At 42.8% G+C, this 23,703-nt stretch overlaps 1 pseudogene; it reads left to right on the forward strand.

Annotated features, from left to right (window-relative positions):
• Positions 1-11,004: 11,004 nt before the first annotated feature.
• LOC145402431 (5S ribosomal RNA) lies at positions 11,005-11,123 on the forward strand (annotated as a pseudogene).
• The last annotated feature ends 12,580 nt before the right edge of the window (positions 11,124-23,703 follow it).

The raw sequence follows: 23,703 nt of genomic DNA on the forward strand, positions 1-23,703 counted from the left end.
CAGAGAAGTGTGAGAATGCATTCTTAGTTCTTAAACGAAAGTTAGTGTCAGCTCCAGTACTAGTAAAGGCAGATTTAACTAAACCATTCGAGTTACATACAGATGCTAATGACTCGCACATTGGCGAAGCTCTTATGCAGCTGGAACGCGAGAAAGATCTGAGACCTATCGGATACTTTTCAAAGAAGCTTACCCCGACAGAGAAAACATACTCAGTAACAGACAAGGAAGCTATGGCAGTAGTGAGTGTGTGTAGATTTTTCAGCCACTATTTACGGTGCAAACCCTTTTCCATCGTTACTGACCATAGACCGTTAACCACCATCTTTAAGAAAAAGACTAAATGCCCACGTATGTCATGTTATTTGTTGGAGATGAGAGACTACAATTTTGTGATAAAATATAAAAAGGGGCAAAAATCAAGTCACTAGTGATGACCACTCTGTGCTGGAACGGTAGGGAACTCAGACTGACGGAGACTTTCTCCCAATAGCGGCCTCTTCGGTGGTGTTTGTTAATTTTCAAGTGACCAAGTTAAGAGTGGTAGCATGCCAAAATGATGGGGTCAGTCTCCAACTTGGCCAACCCAAGCCCGACCTTCGCAATTTCCCAAAATGCACCTAGGTTACACCTTAACAAACTACTAGATCAACTCTATACCACCAATTCTCAAGGGTTATACAAACAATAAAGTTCGAGTGGAAGGGAATGTGTACAGTATTAACAAGACCAAAGGAAAAGTTGAAATCTTCCCAGTTACTTGCCTTACAGAATAATCCTGAAACAGTTGACACATTATTCAACTAAAATATGGCCCTAATATCACATTCCACAAAACTCTGCTCCCTTTTGTCCCAGGTTCAGTCCCATGTAGCTCCATATTCATCCCTCTGTGCTCATAGTTCACTGGTCTGATCTTCTGATATTCCTGACCTTGACTTCCGCACTAGAACCTTGACCTCCACACTAGGACTTTGACTTCTGCACTGGGACCTTGACTCATTCACTGGGACTGACCTCCACGCTTCGACCCACTCACTATCCAGCTCAAGGAATACAAGGGAGGTGAGCGCCTGAGCGGGCACACAGACTCGCTTCTCCAAAGGCTAATGGCGTCACCTTGCATGAACATTACACACTTCAGAATTCCTTAGAAGGGGGTGGGGGGTAGGATGACTACAGCACCAACCAGCCATCACTTTTCACAGTCCGAGTAACACGCCAATCTTGCGTGGTGGAAAGGGGGGGGGGGGGGGAGTGACGGCTTACACAAGTTTAAATTTTCATTACTATAGACTCGTGATGGACTCAAATGTGATAACTTTCCCCTTACAATAGATTACCTGAAAAAAATGACATTCCACAGTTACAACAATTACTCTACAACAATCTCTCTCTATACAGTACACTTGCATTGAAAAACAATAAAAATCATCGTGCCTTACATCCCTTTAAGCATGAGTACATTATGCTGAATTACATGACCATAGGCACATATTCCTTCTCACTAGAGTTTTTATACTATAGACTTAATACTAGTAAATTACAGTATGAAAAAAAAAATGATTTAGCAACTCAGTAACAATCTACGTTCTGATCACATCCGCATGGAAACAACTATACTCTGGCCATACACTCTCACTAAACCAAACTTTTGGTCATATAAAATTGACACGACACAACTCATCATCACTTCCGGGAACTACAGTGGCACAAAAGAAAAAAGCATATAACGAATGGATGAGAAATAGGGGCGTGGAAGAAGCTGAGAGACGGAAGAGAGAGTTATATGTAGAGAGGAGGAGAGAGGTGAAAAGATTAGTAAGAGAGAGTAAGAAGAGAGTGGATGAGGAATTTGGAAGGAATCTGAGTGTCAAGTGGAGGGAATGTAAGCAAATGTTCTGGAAAGAGGTAAAGAGAGTCAGACAGGGTAGCAATGAAGTTAGTAGGGGAGTGAAAGATAAAAATGGTAGAGTACTAGTTGAAAAGGGAGAAAAAGTGAGCAGATGGAGAGAACACTTTAAGGAATTGTTGAACATAGAGAATGAAAGTAATGCGAGTATAAGTGGCTGTGGAGTGGCTGGGAAAAGGAGGGAGGTGAGAAGACATGAAGAAATCAGTAGGATGGATGTTGTGGAAGCAATGAAGAAAGTCAAAATGGGGAAAGCCCCAGGAATTGATGCAGTGTGTGGTAAAATGCTGAAGCATGGGGGAAAGATAGTAGTAGAATGGATGTGGAAGATGTGCAGATTGGCCTGGGAGGAAGGTAGAGTCCCAGAGGATTGGAAGTCAGGTATAATTATTCCCTTGTACAAAGAGAAAGTGGAAAAAGAAGTGTGTGGTAATCATGGGGGCATTTGTCTTCTTAGTGTAATAGGAAAAGTATTTAGTAGGATACTTATTAGCAGAGTTAGGGAAAGAACAGAGGAATTAGTTGGAGAAGACCAGGGAGGCTTTAGGGAAAGGAAGAGGTTGTGTAGATCAGATATTCATTCTTAGATCTGTAGTGGAAAAGTTTCTAGAGAAAGGAAAGAAGTTGTATATGGCCTTCATGGATTTGGAGAAAGCATATGACAGGGTGGATAGACAAGGATTGTGGAAAGTATTAAGAATATATGGAGTAAATGGGAAGGTGTTGAAGGCTGTGAAGAGTATGTACGAGGGTGCTAAGGCTGCAGTGCATGTGGATAGTGAACTGAGTGAGTTCTTCTATTTGAAGGTTTGGCTGAAACAGTGATGTGTCATGTTTCCATGGTTGTTTAATCTGTATATGGATGGGGTTATAAACGAGATACAAGGTAGGGCAGCGGATGTTAGAGTGGCCCTAATGAGAGATGGCAGTGTTCGGAAACTCCTGTACTGTTGTTTGCAGATGATACTGTGTTGTTAAGTGAAGCCGAAGGGGAGCTGCAAGGCTTTGTATTTACCTAATTGTGATATACAGGAAATGGGAGAGTGTGTAAGAAACAGAATCTAAAGGCGAATGTAGGGAAGAGTAAAGTTATGGTCTTCGAGAGAGGTGAAGTCAGTGAATGAACAGTGAGGCTGGATGAGGAGGAAACTGAAAATGTGAGTATGTTTAAGTACTTGGGTAGTGTGATGAGTAAAGATGGAAGTTTGGAGGGTGAAGTGCTTGAAAGGGTACAACAAGGAATAAAGGTTGCTGGTTCCTTGAGGGCAGTGATAAGAAACAGGGAAGTGAGCATGGAAGTGAAAAAGTTATTACATGACAGTACAGTATTGTGATACCAACTCTAACGTATGAAGTGAAGCTTGGATGTCGATGGAGGGACACGAGTCAAGAGTGAAAGCAGTGGAAATGAGTTATTTGAGATGAGCCTGTGGAGTCACATGGAGAGACAGACTGACAAATGAGGATGTGAAGGAGCATTGTGGTGTGGGTGTGGATGTGATAGGAAGCATTAGGAGAAACATACTGAGGTGGTTTGGCTATGTGGAGAGGATGGAGAGTGAGAGACTTACAAGAACAGTGTATGTGAGTGAGGTGGAGGGGGAGAGAGAGAGAGGGGAAGGACAAGGATGAGATGGAGGGATGGAGTGGAGAGGTATATGAGAGAGGGGGGTGTGAACTGGGAGCAGGACAGTAAAATGGTGGGGGACAGGGTGACGTGGAGGCGATTTGTTTGTGGCCACCCCGTATAAGGGATTAAGGTGTCTGGCAACAGAGAGAGAGATAGAACTATATATAAAAGAAATGACACACTCTACATCTAATCATGTTTTAGTTTCCTCGAATCTAAATACAAGTCTTCATCTACCTATCTACAGTATATGTAGACACCAAAATCCAGCAGGGGATGTCCACAAACAACTTACCTTTTGTCATCCTGTATTGTCCTCCATCATCAGGATTCTCTCCCTCCGATTCACACCATTCTCATTTATGTACCTCTCCACTCCATCCCTCCACCTGCCCCTCCCCATCCAACTAACTACTGTACCTTATTCTCCATTCTCTCAACATGACCATGTCATCTCTGGGTACTTCTCTTAACACCTAACAGCACACCTACAAAAACATCAAAATGAACCTACCAACAAAACAGGTGCAGGTAATACTCACATCAGATGGCACTATATTCATCTTTTTAGCAGATTCCTTGTAGTCAACAGCAGTGGTGCGCACCAGGCGCTGTGATTTCCGACGAGAACTCCCATTCATCCTCAATGGCGAGTCTACTTCCTCTGCCTTGTTTCCTGACATGCTGGACATTGATTTGCTCTTGCCTGCCAGTGACTTGCCCTTGCCTGCCAGTGACTTTCTCTTGCCTGCCCGTGACTTGCTCTTGCCTGCTTGTGATTTACTCTTGGTTGGTGATGACTTGATCTTGGTTGGTGGTGACCTGCTCTTGCCTGGTGGTGACTTGCTCTTGCCTGGTGGTGGCTTGCTCTTGCCTGGTGGTGACTTGCTCTTGCCTGCTGGTGATGTACTCTTGCCTGCTGGTGACTTGCTCTTGCCTGCTGGTGACTTAGCCTTGCGCACTGGTGACTTACTCTTGCATGCTGGTGGCTTACTCTTGTGTGCTGGGGACTTACTCTTGCCTGGTGCTGACTTTGACTTTACCACTTTGGGGCTTTTTGCAATGGCTCTGCTCTTGGCTTCAGTGAATTCTGGGGCTGATTTGCTTTTTTCTAGTGGTAGTTTGGAAGCTTTGGTTAGCTGAGAACCGGATGTGCTAGAAGGCAGTTGGGACCGCAAAGAACGAGTAGTTTTGACACCCTCTACAACAGGAGGTTTGGAAGTGGGTAAGCGAGAGCGGGAGGGCTTTCGGGGGCTCCTCTGGGCAGCCAACACTGGTTTTGGGACGTGAGTGGTCGTGGTAGGGCTAAGAAATGGTTTGACCAGGCCCAGGGTCTGTCGACGAGTGCGGCGCAGACTGAGAGGGGGGCTGCAGATTTTCACATCATCAGGGAGCATAAGCCGCCTCAGATGTACGCTCACACGACGATTCTGGAAAACATTACAACCTTTAATACAATTCACTCCTGCTTTTAAAAAATTTGATATATATTACACAAATCATTGCAATAAAGTGAATCCTTTCTTAGTTTTCTTTTTGTCCTACAGAATAATGATGGAAACATCAGCTATATAGGCAGTCCCCAACTTCCAAAAATAATTGGTCCTTAAAGGTCTTTCGTAAGCTGTTTTTTCGTAAGTCCATCTCTCATTCCTATACTCTCTCTCTCCTCTCCAACCCAACCCTAATCTCATAATAACTATGGACACAAAGTTCTTTCTCTCTACCCTATCTCCTTCTTAATCCATACCTACTTCTGTGCTATTCCCCCCCCTCTCCTCTCTCTCTCAACCCAACCCTAATACTACACTGTAATTGCTAAGGACATAAAGGTCTTTCTTTCTATCCCATCACCTTTCTACACCATACCTACTTCTGTGCTATCTCCTCCCCCCCCCTTTCTCTCTCTCCAATCCAACCCTACTCCCACAACTACTGAGGTCACATAAGTCTTTCCCACTACCCCATCACCTTTCTACTTCATTCATGCTTCTGTGCTATCCCCCCCCCTCTCTCTCCCCCTCCAACCCAATCCTAACCCCATAATTACTGAGGTTACAAAATTGTTTTCCTCTACCCCATCGCCTTTCTACTCCATTCCTACTTCTGTGCTATCCTCTCTCTCTCCCTCTCCAACCCAACCCTAATCCCATAATTACTGATGTCACACAGTTCTTTTCCTCTACCCCATCACCTCTCTACTCCATACCTACTTCTGAGCTATCCTCTCTCTCTCTCTCTCGCTCTCCAACCCAACCCTAATCCCATAATTACTGAGGTCACAAAGTTCTATCCCTCTACCCCATAGAGGTAGGATTAGGGTAGAGTCGGCATGAGAAGGCTCCAGTGAAGCCAGAGAACTGTCAAACGGCCATATTGGTCAAGTCAAGAGGTCACAGCAACACCTACCTGACTTGAAGAAAATTGCTGTGCACTCCTACCTCTATGGCTGTGCCCATAGAGGTAACAGTCCTAATCCTACCTCCGTGGGTGTGGCCATGAGATTATTAAGCCTTTAATACCTCCAGCTGTGTGTCCACCTGGTATTCTTCAGGGAGAATGCCAGAAACAAAGTAGACTTCATTCTACCTCTGGTTTTAGTTGTAGTTCAGCTGTGGGTGTGAGACGTTCTGTCCTAAGTTGTAACTCACCATCAAATAACCTAAGACTCCAAAAATGCCCACCACCTGTGCCGCATTTGGGTGTAAAGAAAGAGGAGATAAGAAATCTGACCCATCCATTACATTTCACCGGTAAGTATCTTTAGAGTGAATTATAATTTGTAAGTGTACATTATGTATATGACTGGAGTTAGTAAAGTTAAGCTGAATATTATATAGAATAATAGATATAAACTTTTTTCATAATGTGCTGATGTATATTATTTTAAATCATCTATCTGTCTTCCATCCTTCATTTTACCATATGAAATGCTTCCTTTTTTTTCATTCATTAACTACTTTCTTTTCTCCTTCCATTCATAACCTACTTTCTTCCTCATTTTTTCTGTTTGCAACTAAGAAAACACTCGCGCCTGGTCAGCGGAACCAAGTCAGACAGCTGTCAAAGGGGTCGCCGCCATGTTGGTCGAGTCAGATCTGTCGGCCTCACTCTGACCTACCTGTGGTTAATCCCTTATGCCGCCTCTACCTACTCCTACCTCTATGCTCTACCCCATACCTACTTCTGTCCTATTCTCTCTCTCTCTCTCCCTCCAATCCAACCCTAATCCCATAATTACTGAGGTCACAAAAGTTCTTTCCCTTTACCTCATTGCATTTCTAGTCCACACCTACTTCTCTGCTATCCCCCCCCCCCTCTCTCTCTCTCTCCCCAACCACCCAGCTTAATGTCCATTATTGTCTCCACTCCTTCATTTATCCCCTACCCTTCCCTGAACTGTAATTATCACCTCACCTCCTTGTCAGTGTCTTCACCTGCCCTCATCCTTCCTTGCTATGACTGACCTCACACACACACACACACACACACACACACTCACACACACAATTATTTTCGTATCTGTGGATTTTTCTTAAGTTGATCCTTCGTAAGTAGGGCTCTTGCTGAATACAACATTTCTTGATACAATCTTGAGAGAGATGTTCTGATGATGGATTACAAGGTTTTGCTGTTCCCACTTCTGCAGATGAAATTTGTTTTATGGACTGTGCAAAAGAAGCAGACTTCCCTGCCTCAAGAAAACAGCAGACCTCTCACTATACTGGACTAATTGAGAGGAAGTCTGGTCCAACAAAGCCAATGGTCCCTCTTCCCCCACAAGGTGGAATTTCAAGTATGTTTAAAAATACCGTAATTGAGTACAATAGCATATTCTAAGTATGAAAAATGAAAACTATACAGTACCCATTTTACATTAACCTGACCCATATTTCAGCCTTCTGCAACTTATTTCACACCCATTTCATAACAATTCTCCATGACTAATATAGTATTGCTATAGTCTGGTATTACAAATCAGCAATCACAATGGAGAGAGGGCAATATTAGTTTAGAGCAAAACAGGTAGGAAACACAGGTATACCTAGGTCCTAATTAGTGTGTGATCAAATAGTGCGATTCCCAGATAGTGCGAGCTGTCTCTTAATATCCAGAACGTCTCAGATTAACAATGTTGGTGACGCCACCACAGCAGAAGATGTGATTACTGCAGCATCTATCGAGGATGCATTACACGAGGTGTGACAAGAGGAGGTAACACTGATGCCAGCAACACCAGGAGAGCACTCCACAATGCAAATCAGCCAAATCTTGACTGCTGCAGATGCCTTAACTCTTTGGCTGCAGAAGCCAAGATTTTGGTACAGCAGGGAAGAAAGGTTGCAGGTTCCTTGAAAGCAGTGATAAGAAACAGGGAAGTGAGCATGGAAGTGAAAAAGTTACTACATGACAGTATTGTGATACCAACTCTAACGTACGGAAGTGAAGCTTGGACGTTGTTGGAAGGACACAAGTCAAGAGTGAGAGCAGTGGAAATGAGTTATTTAAGAGGAGCCTGTGGAGTCACATGGAGAGACAGGCTGACAAATGAGGATATAAAGGAGCGTTGTGGTGTGGATGTGGATGTGATAGGAAGAGTTAGGAGGAACACACTAAGGTGGTTTGGCCATGTGGAGAGGATGGAGGGTGACAGACTGACGAAGAGAGTGTATGTGAGTGAGGTGGAGGGGGGAAGAGGGAGGGGGAGGCCGAGGATGAGATGGAGGGATGGGGTGGAGAGGTATATGAGAGAGGGGGGTGTGAGTTGGGAGCAGGGGAGTGAAATGGCGGAGGACAGGGCGACTTGGAGGCGATTTGTTTGTGGCCACCCCAAACGGGATTGAGGCGTCTGGCAAAGATAGATAGATAGATACACACACACACACACACACATGAGGTGCTACCCAAAAGTTCTAGTAATTTGAAAAGAAGGAGCCAACCGTTTGAAGTTTTGCCTTTTGCCACTAGGAGGAGTCAGCAGCACCCCTTGTGCATCAGTGTGGCCCCGGGTGTGCCTGTGGGCGGATGCGTTGTTGAGCTACGTTTACTATTGTAGCATGGTGTGTAGGTGGTTTGGTGGTTTTGCAATGGCAGACCAGTACCACAGCAATGTCAAGTCGATGTTGATCGTTTTCTTTGATGTCCAAGGGATTATTCACAAGGAATTCATCCCACCTGGTCAATCTGTCAGTGGAGAGTTTTACTGTGAAGTTTTGCAGCGTCTGAGGAAGAACATCCGCCGTAAACGTCCAGAACAGTGGAAGAACAAGGACTGGGTCTTGCATCATGACAACGCCCCTGCCCACACATCAGTTGTTGTCCGGCAGTTCCTGGTTTCCACTAACACGGTAGTCATTCCCCACCTACCCTATTCGCCTGACCTTGCCCCCTACGACTTTTTCCTGTTTCCTAAGGTGAAATTACGACTGAAAGGGTGTCGATTTGACTCGACTGAGGAGATCCAGACAGAATTGCAGGAGGTGCTCGAGACCATTGCATCTGAAGCCTACCAGGGATGCATGGACTCGTGGAAAAAACACTGGGACCACTGTAAACATGCCCAAGGGGACTACTTCAAAGGTGACAGTGAGAACCAGGAGGTAAGGTAACTTATTTTCCTACAGTATGTCATAATCTGGGCAGAGCAAGCACTCCACAGTTTTTCACAGGCCCTGCTCAACTGATGCGATTATGCAGTTTGGCATAAAACTTTCATCGCATCAATTGATGCGATTAGGCATTAAGGGGTTAAAAAAAGTAGCACGAGGTTACAAGCAGAGAGAAATGTTAGTGAGGCAAAGCAAAGATTTTCAGACGTGACAGATAAGCCAATGGATTTAACTGTCCTGTATTGTCTATTTCCCTAGGCAGTGTTTATAAAGTATATTTCAAGTTTAGTTTTATTAAATATATCTATCCTTATTCACTCCTATCTTAAATGTCAGGACCAACTTGCCTAGCCCCGGGTTCCTATACTCCTCATGGGGCGACATAGGATTGAATGGTGGATGGATGGATCTATCCTTATCTCACAGGAAACTGGGATTAGGTGATGAAGATAAAGATGACGAAGTATAAATATAAAATCAACCAATATCTTCAACCACACTACATAATAAAATACCCACCTTTATACTGGGACTGAGTTTCTTGTGAAGGGCCTTGGAGGATGGCGACGATGTTTTCTTGTGAGGTGCCCTGAAAATGATGCAAGCGAAATCATTATTTGCCTGATGAAGTGTCTGTTTGATCACTTCCAACTGATTCAGACTTTAAAACAACAGTGGATACCAGTACTGTAATTTGTCTTCAGCTTATAATTCATACTATACCCAAATTCTTACACTCCATTGTTTTGAGTTGCTCTTGAGTAACCCAGGTCTGTCTGGCCAAGCAAACCCATCAACCACATGCAAAGCAACTGTCCCTCAGGGCTGTCCTGTGCAGTGAACTGGTGTTCCTTTGTGGTGGACAGCACCTTGCCACAGTGAGGTGCAAGGAAGTGGGAAAATTTGGTTACTAAATGGATGCTGCATTTGCGTCTTTCCACCATGTTAAAAGGGGCATCATTGTAGGCTCCACTTCACCTTGTTTTTAAGGTATATGGTTACCACCCAGCAATGTAAAAGGTTGCATGGGTTACAGGAAACCATTATACTTGTCACTGAGTGTAGAGCAAAAAATACAGGAAGGGTGGGAGAAATTGGAAGAAAGGAGGACAGACAGAGAAAAAAAATATGAAGGTGAAGGAAGAAGTAGGTGGCATTACATAAAATGGCCATATCATGTCGAGTGCACTGCTTCTCATCCGTTGCTTTATATAAAGCAAGTGGATATGTATTGTACCCAGCCTTAATTTCCTGATAACCTGGGATGACCTCTGTTTCAAAGTCTTAAAGTGACAGAATGATAAATATCTATCTATTGCCAAAAGCCTTAATCCTGTAAGGGGTGGACACAAACAAATCACCTCCATGTCGCCCTGGCCTCCGCCATTTCACTGCCCTGCTCCCAGCTCACATCCCCCCTCTCTCATACACCTCTCCACTCCATCCTTCCATTTCATCCTTGCCTCCCCCTCCCTCTCCCCCCCTCCACCTCACTCACATACACTCTCCTCGTCAGAGTCTCACCCTCCATCCTCTCCACATGGCCAAACCACCTCACTGTGTTTCTCCTAACGCTTCCTATCACATTCACATCCACACCACAACGCTTCTTCACATCCTCATTCGTCAGTCTCTCCATGTGACTCCATATGCACCTCTCAAATAACTCTGTTGTATTCATATAACTGTACATACATACAGTCATATGAATACCATGGACATGGCATTCATATAACTGTACATACATACAGTCATATGAATACTTTGGACATGGCTTTCATATAACTGTACATACATACAGTCATATGAATACCATGGACATGGCTTATCTGCATTATACAATAACTGCAATTAACCCTGGCAGTACCACGTTGAGTACACCGCTTCCCGTCCGATCAGCGAAGTTAAGCAACGTTGGGTCTGGTTAGTACTTGGATGGGTGACCGCCTGGGAACACCAGATGCTGTTGGCATCCCTACATGTCAAGTGGGGTTGGTGGAGGATTAGTGCCCCTCCCAGTAAAACAATTAACTCTAAGCCCTTGGCCACCCCGTTTGGGATACATGGCGTCGGGCAATGAATGAATGAATGAAACCCCGGCAGTGAGAGCCAGCATTTACACCAATGATCTAATTTGCAGTAAAATTCACAAGTAAAGTTTTATTGTAATATTTTATTGTGTACATGTAAAAAGAAAAAGGAATCTCATGTGACTGGCACATGTGGAAGCCACTTCCTGCAAATGAGAGATTTTTCTTTAGAACAGTGCACTGTTAATCTAAAACCTAACAGGAAAATATGGGACAAGTTCAAGAGCCTCTCTATAACTACCCATTTTTACATTAAGGTATTATGTCATTTTGGAACTGTACTTGTAATAAAAAAGATATAATACAATTCCTACAGTGAAAATGTATGTGTATTTGAAGAATTCATATAGAAATCAGACATAAGGCATCAGCTTACCTAACAAGCACAATGCCCCAAATTCCCTTGTCATCACAGGTAGAGTAAGCCCTCATCTTCCATGAAGCAATGAAAACCTTTAACCCATGGATTGTGAGCCACAGATCAGGCTGGGTAGCGTCATGTTGCGAGCCACAGCTCAAGCTGTGCTGGCTGTGCATCACCACTAACTACTCCACCCCTAACCAAACTTAAATGTGGCGCTACACAAAGACAGAGAGAGAGAGAGAGAGATTTTTTTATTTTAACCAGATGATGCCCTGGATGTTTATCTTCAAGTTTATGTTAAACAAAAACAATTTTTTTTTTTTATCCATTTTTTAACTACTCTCCTACGTAACCTTACGCATGGCCCTACGCGAAGACGGAGAGAGAGATTGTTTCTTTTCACCAGATGATGCCCTGAATGTTTATCTTCAAGTTTATAATAAACAAAAACTAAGATCTTTTTTTTTTTCTACATTTTTTGCACACCATGGGGTGGAAAAAAAAAAAAAAAAAAAAAAAAGGGCAATTGCACAAGCCACAGGTTAAATTGGCTCCCACAACCATAATTTAACTAAGTAATGGCCTGAAAAAATTTTGTCATGCCCCCAGACATCATCAGCCATTAGAGGCTACTTCTCTGAAGTATGTTTTGGAATAATTTAACAACCATTTTTTTTTTTTTTTCATTATCCCAAAATACATATTGCTGTACATGTGTTTTGTAACAGTTTACTCATTTGCAAAGAAATAGAGCAAGCAGTCAAGTAAGCCTACAGGACAACAAAAGATGAGGGCTTAGTGAAACTTTCTCAGTCATAAAAGAATGGCAAACAAGTTTGTTCTGGTGATGGAGGTGAATCACTAATGGTAAGGGATTTATTTCCCCGAGCTAGACCCAGATACATCATGTAGCCCTGCTAGGGTTACAGGAAAGCGTTTCCCCTCCCAGCAAAAGCAGCCACCCAGGCACAGCACAAACTCTCAATCTAGCAATCTAGGGTCACACGCTTTACCACTGAGCTACCCCGCTCCCCTCACTAGTATTGTGTGGTATGAGGAAATAACCATGATAGTGTCCTTTTGTGCACTGACCCCACCAAAATGTATAATACACAACTGAGCCTTTCCACAGAAATGAAACAGTCTCTCGGCCTAACTACCCTAATATATCAGTAAAAACGAATATTAATTAAAAATACAGTAGCTATATAAAACCAGCTTTTGGCAGCTACATCTGTGATGCCTAAGCCAACTAAAAATTCCAGAAACAACATCTGAGCATATCTGCCTGTGTGGTCTCAATGGTGGTAAAGTACATCACACTTTCATTCTGTTTATCTTGAAATTGTTCAAGCACATCAGTTGGTACCATATGTAATCACCTGCGTGTAAAGTTGGGTACGAATTAGCAATACTAGAGGGTCCAAACGTAGCATACCACTGAATTTGGAAATGACTTTGATAGTTTACATCAATTTAATATACTCCTCACTCACTAATGACCTTTCTGGCATGTCATGTTCAAAAACAATTGGGAGCATCTAAGACCAGCATAATGTTCATACAACAAACACAGTACCATAGTGCATGGTGTGGGTGGTGTGTTGCCATAAGTTTATGTACAAGAGAAGAGTAATTTGACATGTGAAGTAAATGAAGTATTTTCCTGGCCACTCAGGATATATTCTGGGAATGAATCTTTAGCTTTGACAATAAATACAGAGGAGTACATACAGGGCAAGATAGGGAAGTGTATGAGGGTGAGTAGAGCACTGTGAGCATGCTTATGTATATGAAGAGAGAAACCTGTAATTTACACAGGAAAAATCATCCAATATATTACCACTATGCTGGAAATCGAACCCAGGACTCTCAGGTGAGAGCCAGGCAGCATACCACTACTACACGACGTGGTAAAAGTTATCTCACATTGTCACAATCTTGTAACCAATGTCGCTCCGCCCCCACCGTGGGCCTCAAGAGGCTAAGATAGCCCCATGGCACTCGGGCAAGTAGAAGCTTTTAATCTATCCCAAGCACTATGCATGTCAGAATGAAGAGAGAAACCTGTACCTTACACAGGAAAAACCATCCAATATGTTACCACTAGGCCGGGAATTGAGTCCAGGTCTCTCAGGCGACAGCCTTGCAGCATACCACTACACCATGACCAGGTAAAAGTTTTCTCACATTGTCAAATCTTGTAACCAATGTCCCTCTGCCCCCAGTGTGGGTCTGAAGAGGCTAAGACAACCCCCTGGCACTTAGGAAAGTAGGTGCTTTTAATCAGGCTTTACTGATCTACCAGAAGACCTGCCGACATGTCGTAAAAATACCCCCGCTAATACCAATACACCAGTCCTGTATGAGACAGCCCTAGCATGTATTCAATATGGACGGTGGGCGTTAGCGCCGAAGTGGTGACATGTAGAGGTGTATGGTATGTAGGAGGACTGCTGGGCCTTGATAGCAGGCTGTGAAGCCTATGCCCAGAGCCGGGGGGGGGGATCCTATCTCAGCACTTACGGCAAGTCAGAATGAAGAAACATGAACTTTACCTGGTTCTCACCTGAGTCCTGGGTTCAATTCCCGGCATACTGGTAATATATTGGATAGTTTTTCCTATGTAAAGTACAGGTTTCTCTCTTCATTCTCACTTGCCTTAGTGCTTGGGATAGATTAAAAGCATCTACTTGCCCGAGTGTCCGGGAGTTATCTCAGCCTCTTGGAGCCCACAATGGGGAGTGGAGGGCCATTGATTACAAGATTGTGACAATGTGAGATAACTTTTATCTGGTCATGGTGTAGTCTAAACAAATACAGTCCTGTTAAACTATGGTTCAACCTCTACTGTACTGATGTGGTCATGTCATTACGCACACATAAGGCCATCAAACGCAAAGGGCCACAGCTGGAAATTTATAAATCATTGTAATATTTATGGCCAAGTAAGCTATACACTGGAAACCAGAACAGGATGAGCCTGAGAAGCCAAGAGTGAAAGCTGAGAAAGTGAGACAGTTTAGGGACATACAGTATGTAAGTTGCGTAGATTCCTATTTCTGGATCCTATCCATTCAAACTTTCACTAAGAAATACAAGGTGTCCATAAATTATTCACATGATTATGGGGCTGGAAAAGGCTATCTTTAAATGGCTTGTTGCAATTCACAAAACTAAACAAATTTGTGTCATGTACTGGTATTTGTCACACAGGTACAATTCAGTAAGCTTCTACATCAGCTTCCTTTGGCAGCATGTACAATATGAAGACGGTAGTCAATTTCATTGCAAGTGTCATGAAACATGTCTAGCATAATGGAAGCCAGTACCTCTTCAATCTGATATCTAAACTCTGTAATGTTATTAACCTTCTTTCCATACTCTTTTACGTGATCCCATAAAATGAAATCCAAAGGCATGCTATCTGGAAACAAGAAGGCCACAGAATGGGGCCATTTTGCCTGACCCAAGGAGAAAGGAACTTTTCATTGAGGAACCTATGCACATCTAATCCAAAGTGTGTGTGTGAGGGGGGGAGGGGGGATTTATCAATAACATCAAGTTTATTTTTCTTTAATGATCTCTTTCACATTTACAGTTTTATTAGGCATCATAACCATGTAAACAATTTATGGATACCCTGTATGGTTATGATGATGATATATTTTATTATTCAGTCAGCAAATATTTGTTACATCAATGACTGAAATTACGGTACAGACATATATAATCCCCCAATTATCCAATGCCACATTAACCTCTAAGCAAAAATCTGGCTGAATCAAAAAAATATCCCCCCCCCCCCTTTTTTCAGTATTAACTGACAGCTCACCACAAACCACATGGGAATAATCAACAACATCTACAGTACTGTACTACAGTACGATGAATACAGTACAGTAAACAGTAGCAGTATATTTTATGGTAAAATACTGCACTGTCTTTCAGAAACATTATCTGCATTGTTTTTTCGATGTCTGAGTAGTTATACTGTAGAATATAAGATTTTTGTATGGGTTATGATCCCCACAGAGGGACTGAGGGGTGATACAGCATTATCCGACATAGGTTTGGATGAATTACGACAGATACAGTGGAGTCTCTTTTATCCAAAAATCTTTTAACCGTAATATGCCATTAACCATAAGTTTTACTAAAACTTTCTCTTTTCAGTTAACCGCAAAAATCTGAAATCTATCCGAAAATTCAAACACGGCGGGCTTGTTTCGCGCCACTAGTGTTAGTTCACGGTTGCTCCGTTAGTCACTAGAGCAAGCAACAGTTGTGCCAGCCCCCTCAGTCTGTCTGGATAATGTGGGAGATGACGTGGAAATGATTGAATAAGGAAACAGAAAATACGAAAAAACAATTAAGTTTAAGACTTTATTTGTTCGAATTGTAGTGAATTATGTAACTGTTTGGGTGAAGGTTTATTTAAGTTTATTTGAGTGAAGATTTATTTAAGTTGACAGTTTCTATTACAGTTACAAAAGTGCAGTTACATACATAGTTACCACAGTGTACAATAAGACCTTTATATAAAGTACTTCAATAGACCAGAATTTGCTTTTATCGGAATCGAGGAGCTACCAGACTAAATTCCTATATATCAGAAAAAGTCTGATAAAGCCAGAAGCAGTCCGGACTATCTGACCACTCCAGCTGTGTTCACCACAATAAGGTAAATAAGAGACATGTTTATCAGTGTACAGTACAGTATTATTACATATATTATACCATTTGATTACTGTAGTGAATGTACAGTATAATACAGTAAAGTATTGCAATGGTAGTGAAAACAGTTTATAAACCGTTGATGCCATCTGGACTAATCTATCTATCTATTGCCTGATGCCTCAATCCCGTATGGGATGGCCACAAACAAATCGCCTCCATGTCACCCTGTCCCCTGTCATTTCACTGCCCTGCTCCCAACTCACACCCCCCTCTCTCATATACCTCTCCACTCCATCCCTCCATCTCATCCTTGGCCTCCCCCTCCCCCTCCCCTCCACCACCTCACTCACATACACTCTCCTCATCAGTCTCACCCTCCATCCTCTCCACATGGCCAAAGCATCTCAGTGTGTTCCTCCTAACGCTTCCTATCACATCCACATCCACACCACAACACTCCTTTATATCCTCATTTGCCAGCCTCTCTCTCCATCTGGACTAATGTCTGATATATTGGAAAAAGTCTGGATGTCACTTTTATCAGAATTTTACATTTTTCAGAATGGCTATGGTCCCAATTAGTCTGTTATAGTAAGGTCTTACTGTATTAAGTGTTTTGGTGATGACTGAGTGGCTTTTGGGGTGCTGGTGGTGGTGGTAGGCTAGACGTCACCAGAAATGGGTGATGGGTGAGTACAATACTGTTCCCTTGTATCTTACATATTACCACAGTATCTTTTATCCAAAAAGATCGATTAAACGAAACTTTGAAAGTCACACGATTTTCGGATAAAAGAGACTCCACTGTAACCAGGGGATTACTGTACTCTTAGACATGCTTCATTTCTTTCAGTAATGTAAAACATATGATGATGCTCGGTTTCCTCAGCTTGAAGCTAGTGGATGGGGCTTTCCAGGTACAGATATACTAAATAAGGTACTATACAGTAGGTACCCACAGTACGCAAGTATATGGGCGGAAAAGGAGATCGCTTATTAGGAATTTGCTTACTCTGAATCCATAAACCCATGGGAAAAATTATATATGGGCGGTATGCCCCTTCATCGGTAACCCTTGAGACTCCTTTCAGACCTAAGTATTGTACTGTACAGGGAAACTAAGACATATTACCTAAGATAAAGTAAACCAATAAGATTATGGCTTTACTAAATCAACAAGGATATGGCTTAACTAAACCAAAAAGAATATGGCTGCTCACCTTAAACCAAGAGGACAACAGGCTTAGTGGAGGTAAGAAGGGGATCCGAGGCAGGGTGAGGCACCTAGCATGGGTTTCAGGAGAATTTGCCGTCAAGTCAATTCGTCATCACAACAATAACAAGACAATTCGCCGTCATTAATGAAGACAGCTATGGGTGACGCTAGAATATGTATTCAAAGGCGACTACAGAAAGGAAGAAACAATTATTGTCTGACAGCGAATTTTCTCGGAACCCTAGCATGCACCTCCTGCCACACCACTCTCATCACCAGCACTTTCGACACTTTCACTAGCTAATGCACTCACTTCGTTCATAAACCCTTCAAAGTGAAGTCATCACTTCCTCCACTCCCAACTGACAGTGTTCGATGTTTTTGAATTCTTCTTTGAATTTATCTAGGGCACACAGTACCGAGCTGAGCTCCATCATCGACAAGTCTCCACTCTCCATCACTGGTGGTTGGCACTTCTTGGGGTGGCAAGTCGTGTGCTCGGGGTAAACTCCGGACTTGGGCCACTCTTCGCTGCCGTCTCGCCTATTATGAGTTCAATTCGCGTCACTATTAAAAAATACACTAAAATTCGATAAAAAATAGGTCTTGTGTACAATGAGGATCGCGTACTGTGAGCTCGCATATTGTGGGTACATACTGTATATTGTTTGGCATGGATGATTCATTCATGCTTCACTGAACATTGCTGTTCTTTAAAACAGCCACACGAATCATTTAATAAAAGTGTCCCTCCCCATAAAGCAAATAACTCAAAGTCAATGGCCATCCCTTACGGGATTATGGCGTCTGGCAATAGATAGACAGATAGACCAGCTGCTGACATATATATCGCAATAGCTGAAGTTAGCTCACCTCTGCTTAGTACTGTATAGTACACTGTAACTTTTAATTATACAAAGAATCATAACTTAAGGAAAAAATAAATAAATAACATGCCACAGAAATAGCTTACAGGAAAAACAAACATACAAAACTTTAAACAGAAAAACAAGCACACAAACACTAAGAAGACAGCTAGAAGCTATCCAAGAATGGATGGTACTAAAAATGCTTACTTAGTGATTGATGAATGGATGTATACTGATTGAACAGGGCACTATGTATCTAGCTTCTCAGGTTTTCATCAACATCATTGTATTTCTGCATCACATCAACTCCCTTTAAATGATGGGAAACTGGGGTAACGATATGATAATCTGATTTAATCCTTCTAACTCTTGCCACTGGCTCCTTCTTCCTTGCATAAAAATAAATCAATAAATAATGAATAAAATAATAATAACGATGATATTAATACACATAACATGATATTAAGCCAAGGTGCTGTAAATGATCAATGATGAAAACTTAACAGTAAGAAAGAAGCAATACAAAACACAGGATAAAAACAATAGCACACCTCCCAGACTCAAGTGGCGAATCATGAAAGAGGAATTCAGCAGCAGGAAGCCAATCAGCCTTCTCCTCCTCCTTGCTCCCACCTCTTCCTCCTGACTCAGCCTGGCGCATCAAAGCCAACGCTCTCTTTCTCGGTGAACCTGTCATGGTCTGGGGGAAGGGTGCATTGAGGTAGTGGTAGAGAGTGTTAATCCATGGCTGGGTTGGTTAAACCAAGGGAGGGTGTAGTGAGCTGATGGTAGGGTGAATTTATCTAATGGAAGGTGTGGTGAGCTGATGGTGTGGTGCATTAGTCTGAGGGAAGGTGTGATGAGTTGGGGGAAGGTCTCAGGATGTGGTGAGCTGATAGTATGGTGTGTTAAGCTAAGAAAGGGTGTAGTGAGCTGCAGAGGACAGGGTGTGTTTACCTATGAAAGGATGTGGTAAGATGGTGGTATGGTGAACTTCTAAGGGAGGGTATGGTGGGCTGGAGGGAGTATGCATTAACCTAAGGGGACACATTAATATACAGCAGGGTGCAATGAGCTATGGAAAGGGTGAATTAATATTGGGGAAGGGTGTGGTGAGCTGGAGGGAGGGGGCACTGAACAAAGGGAAGGTGGGGTGAGCTATGAGGGAATAGAGGAATATGCATTAAACTGGAAACAACAATGATGCAATGTGCTTGGGAGGGGGGGGGGAGGTTAGCTAGTACAAAGGACTCTCAAATAAATGGGTAATGACCTACAACAGAATGTCCTGGTCCTGAAAATGGTGTGCAAAAGACCCTTCACCACAAAATACACAACAACCTCAGGATTAGACAAAACACACACGCACTGAACTACCAGAAGCTATGTTTAGTTTGTCAAGCTAGATCAGTACATGAGGTGCTGTCAGTACTTAATATGGCAAGTGAATTTATAAATGTACAAAATGTAAGGTCTAGTATGTTGGAAACGTTAAGTTAGGTCTATTATCTGGGCCAAGTAGAGTTAGGACTACTATTCAAGTAGGTTCAGTTAGGTCTAATATATGACAATAGTGTTGGGTCCGTTATTGAACAAGACTAATTCAGACCTATTAACTGGCAAGGTTAACATTCTTGTACACTGTACAGAGCAGCGTCATTATATGATAAATCACAACAATGATAATCAAAAAGTTATACCCTGTCTTGGTGCAAAGTACAAAAATTAAGCGAATTTTTGCCACAACGATATTTTCAATTGCTGCCTCCTAGAATCTTGCGTGGATGCAGTGAGGCATGCAAGCGAAAATGGCCGCTCAGTGTTTACACTGGCTGTGACTGTTGCTTTTTCTCTATTTTATGTATGAAAGGCCACTGAAACACCATTGCTATCATCAAATAACAGTACAAGTGCTTAACAAGTGGTGAGCAATATTATGCGGTGATACTTTTTTATGTGTGAAATACTGAAAATTATAACCTGGAAATCACATCATCCTTACATAACCATCATCTCTGTTTTGGGCCTCTACATAGCTGACTAAGCCAAGATCACCGCCCAGTGTTTACACTGGCTATGAAGGTTGCCTTTCATTTTATTTTGTGCATGAAAGGCCACTGAAACACCACTGTCATCGCCAAATAGCAGTGCAAGTGCTTAACAAATAGTGCAGTGTGTGATATAAAGTGAAGCAATACTGTATCTTTTTGTGTGGAGTGGTCATCCAAACCCTCCAACTGCCCCTCAGCATGGGGAGGTGGTTTGGTGACGACTAGTACCGGCACAGGACAAACTTCAGGTGGGGGGAAGAGTTTTTTTTTTTTAGGTCATCTTAGCCTTCACAGTCAAGGTCACCCTCCTTAACCCCATTGAACCCACGTTATACTGACCTTGTTATGGGATAATTCGTTATGCAATAGGACTTCACTTGATGCAACCTTATCACATAACGAGGCTACACGACATTTCAAATGGGTGTCAGGTCTAGTATTGGGTGATGCTAAGGTTTAAGTCCGTATCTCAAATCAAGTTTTGTACTGGGAAAGGATGTCAATGTATTACTTACTCTGGTTAGGTAAAATAAAGGTCAGCTGGGCTGAGTCTAAGCAGAGAATCAGCAACTCAAACCTGCAACTATCTTGTCCAAGCAGAAAGCATGCCCTGGTTGTAGCCAGTACGGCGGGTTCACAATAACCTACCTCTTAACATCTTCAACACAGTGATGAGTTTATTTTATTCTTGTTACAGTATCATTATACAATTTCATTCAACTTCGGAAGGACCTTAAATAGTGAAGGAGTCAGTAATGGCTATACTTAACCCCTCCAATTTGCGAGTCCATCCTAAGATTAATAAAACTGTCTCAAGACAGAAAGAATGAAATAAAAAAAACACAACACTGAAGGAGTTAACTGAACTTAATTCACCTGGTTCCCTATTAAGATGGAGTTCCTGTAAGTGAAAGCACATGTACATTTTTACAATCCGAGTAAAGCATGCATTACAGGCATCCCCCACTTATTGTATGATATGATATGCTTTATACAAAATGTGGTATGCTTTATTTGTGGTAGGTGGGGGCACTCACCATCCACTTACTCAATGTAGTGCTGCTCTCAGATGTCTGCCCTTTCCTCTCCTCCATCCTTCTTTCCCTTCATCCTCTTCTGTTTTTCTTTCCTTCATTCTTTCCTTGTCCTTCTACCTCCGAGTGGCTTTACGCTCCCTCTTCTGTCTTTCTTTCCTCTTCCTTCTGCCTGTGGGTGACTCTACACTGAGTGACAAGCCAAATGGTTTCCTGTATGCCAAGAAACCATTTACTATGCTGGGTGATAACCATATAACCAAATTTTGGCGCCGGGTGGTTTAGTGGGTAATTACAGCGCTCCAATCGGACTAAGCCAGTGAAGGTTTATATCCAAGGGGTGGTTGAGGTTTACTGCCCACGTATTGACACTCAGGGATGAGTGAGGCTGGTCACTCTCATCTTAACCCACCGTGTGCCAGCTATTTGGGGGGGGGGGCTAAAATTATAGATTTTGATGTGGAAACAACGAATTTCATCATTAAAATGCTCAACGAGGCTCGGAAATGGGTTTTGCTGAGTCCTGCATACTCATATACAAGTATAGCCGCTCTCTCACGCTCACCCCGTAGGCAAGAGAAAGCCGTTTTCTATGTAAGGTATACTCGGGTATTTATGCTGGGAAGGTATAGCAATGTTCAGTACACTTTTCTGATTACTTAATACTTCAACATCTATCGCAATTTGCGTGTCTTTCTCACTGTGAATGCATTATCTTACATTTACTTGAAGATAGGTACGAAATACGTACAGTCCTGGCACTTACAAGAAGGTATTTACAAACTAACTTCACTATATAGTCCTTACACTTACAAGAAAATATTTACAACTTACACGAACATGAAAATATTCACAAAATGCCTTCCCCATGTACAGCACTGGGTGAGGCACACAGGCAGAGTGAGGCAGAGGAAGCATGAGGAGGGGGGGGGAGGGCTAGTGAGTGTATGGCCTTGACAGCCTGGGGGATGGTACAGGAACAGTTACCATACATGCCTGCCAATTTTTACCTGCGAATCTTGAAAAATAAGGTCACAGTGAATTTTTTTATTTTAAACCGTTTTAAAACGGCACTGGCACACAGCGGGTTAAATGTCAGGACCAACTTGCCTAGCCCTGGGCTCCTACACTCCTCATGGGTCAACGTAGGATTAGATGATGGATAGATGGATGAATGGATGGTATGCTTTATTTTAAAAACTACAGTATTAAACGAACACTACACAGGAGGTGAAAATAAAGTTGTTTCTGGAAACAAGTCCCACCAAGGTGTGGTTATTTTTATTAACTTGCTGGTGAGTCTCTTGAGTGTGTGAATGAGTTTTGTTATTTGGAAGACATGTTATGTGCTGGAGGTGTTGTGTTATGTGCTGTGGCTTGAGTGAAGAGTGGCTGGAAGAAGTTCAGTGAGCTGTTGCCTCTCCTGGCATTGAGAGGGCTCTCTCTCCGTGCTATGGGATCTTTGTATGCGACATGTGTTAGAAGAGTAATACTGTATGGTAGTGAGACCTGGGCAGTAAAGGAAGAGGATATTCACATGCTCAAACATCCAGAAATGACAATGATTAGGTGGATGTACAATGCGTCCCTGAATGCGAGGCCTGGGTAGGTGGGGTGGGGGGGCTAGGTTTATGATGGAAGGGTTGAGAGCTAGGACGGGACTGGAGTGTATTGGTGTTGTGATGAGGAGAGGTAGACTGACATGGTTTGGGCATGTGGAAAAGGTGAGGGATGATAACTGGGTGCAGAAAATGAGAAGTGTCAACTCTGGGGGTAGGGTTGCGAGATGTAAACCGAAAAAGACCTGGGATGAGGTCACTGAGTTTCACCTCAGGGATAGTGGACTGAATAGGGTGGCTGCCAGAGATTGAGCAGCATGGAGAGCTGCCATTGGGTGACCATGGCCAACACATGCAAGCATGTTCGAGCCTTTATAATCAATCAATCAATCAATTCCTGTGGCACCCCACGGGATGCATAGGGCCTCAATGAACTCTCTCCACCAATATTTGTCTCTTGCCATCTCCTTCAAGTCCCACCAACACTCCTCTCCTGCTTCTCTTTTCATTGTCCTCAACCAGGTTTCCCACAGCCTACCTCTACCTCTTCTTCCTCTAGCAGTCCACTCTGGCACATCCTGTATTAAACTGCCTTCTTTTCCGTATATGTGCCCCAGCCACTTCCAGCGAGACAGTCTCACATATTCATTAACCGGTTCCACTCTCGTAATATCCCTTACTCTTTCATT

The sequence above is a fragment of the Coenobita brevimanus genome, chromosome 57 (genome assembly GCF_032717465.1).
Source record: "Coenobita brevimanus isolate Jiangsu-jjx chromosome 57, ASM3271746v2, whole genome shotgun sequence".
In the NCBI taxonomy this organism is placed as follows: domain Eukaryota; kingdom Metazoa; phylum Arthropoda; class Malacostraca; order Decapoda; family Coenobitidae; genus Coenobita; species Coenobita brevimanus.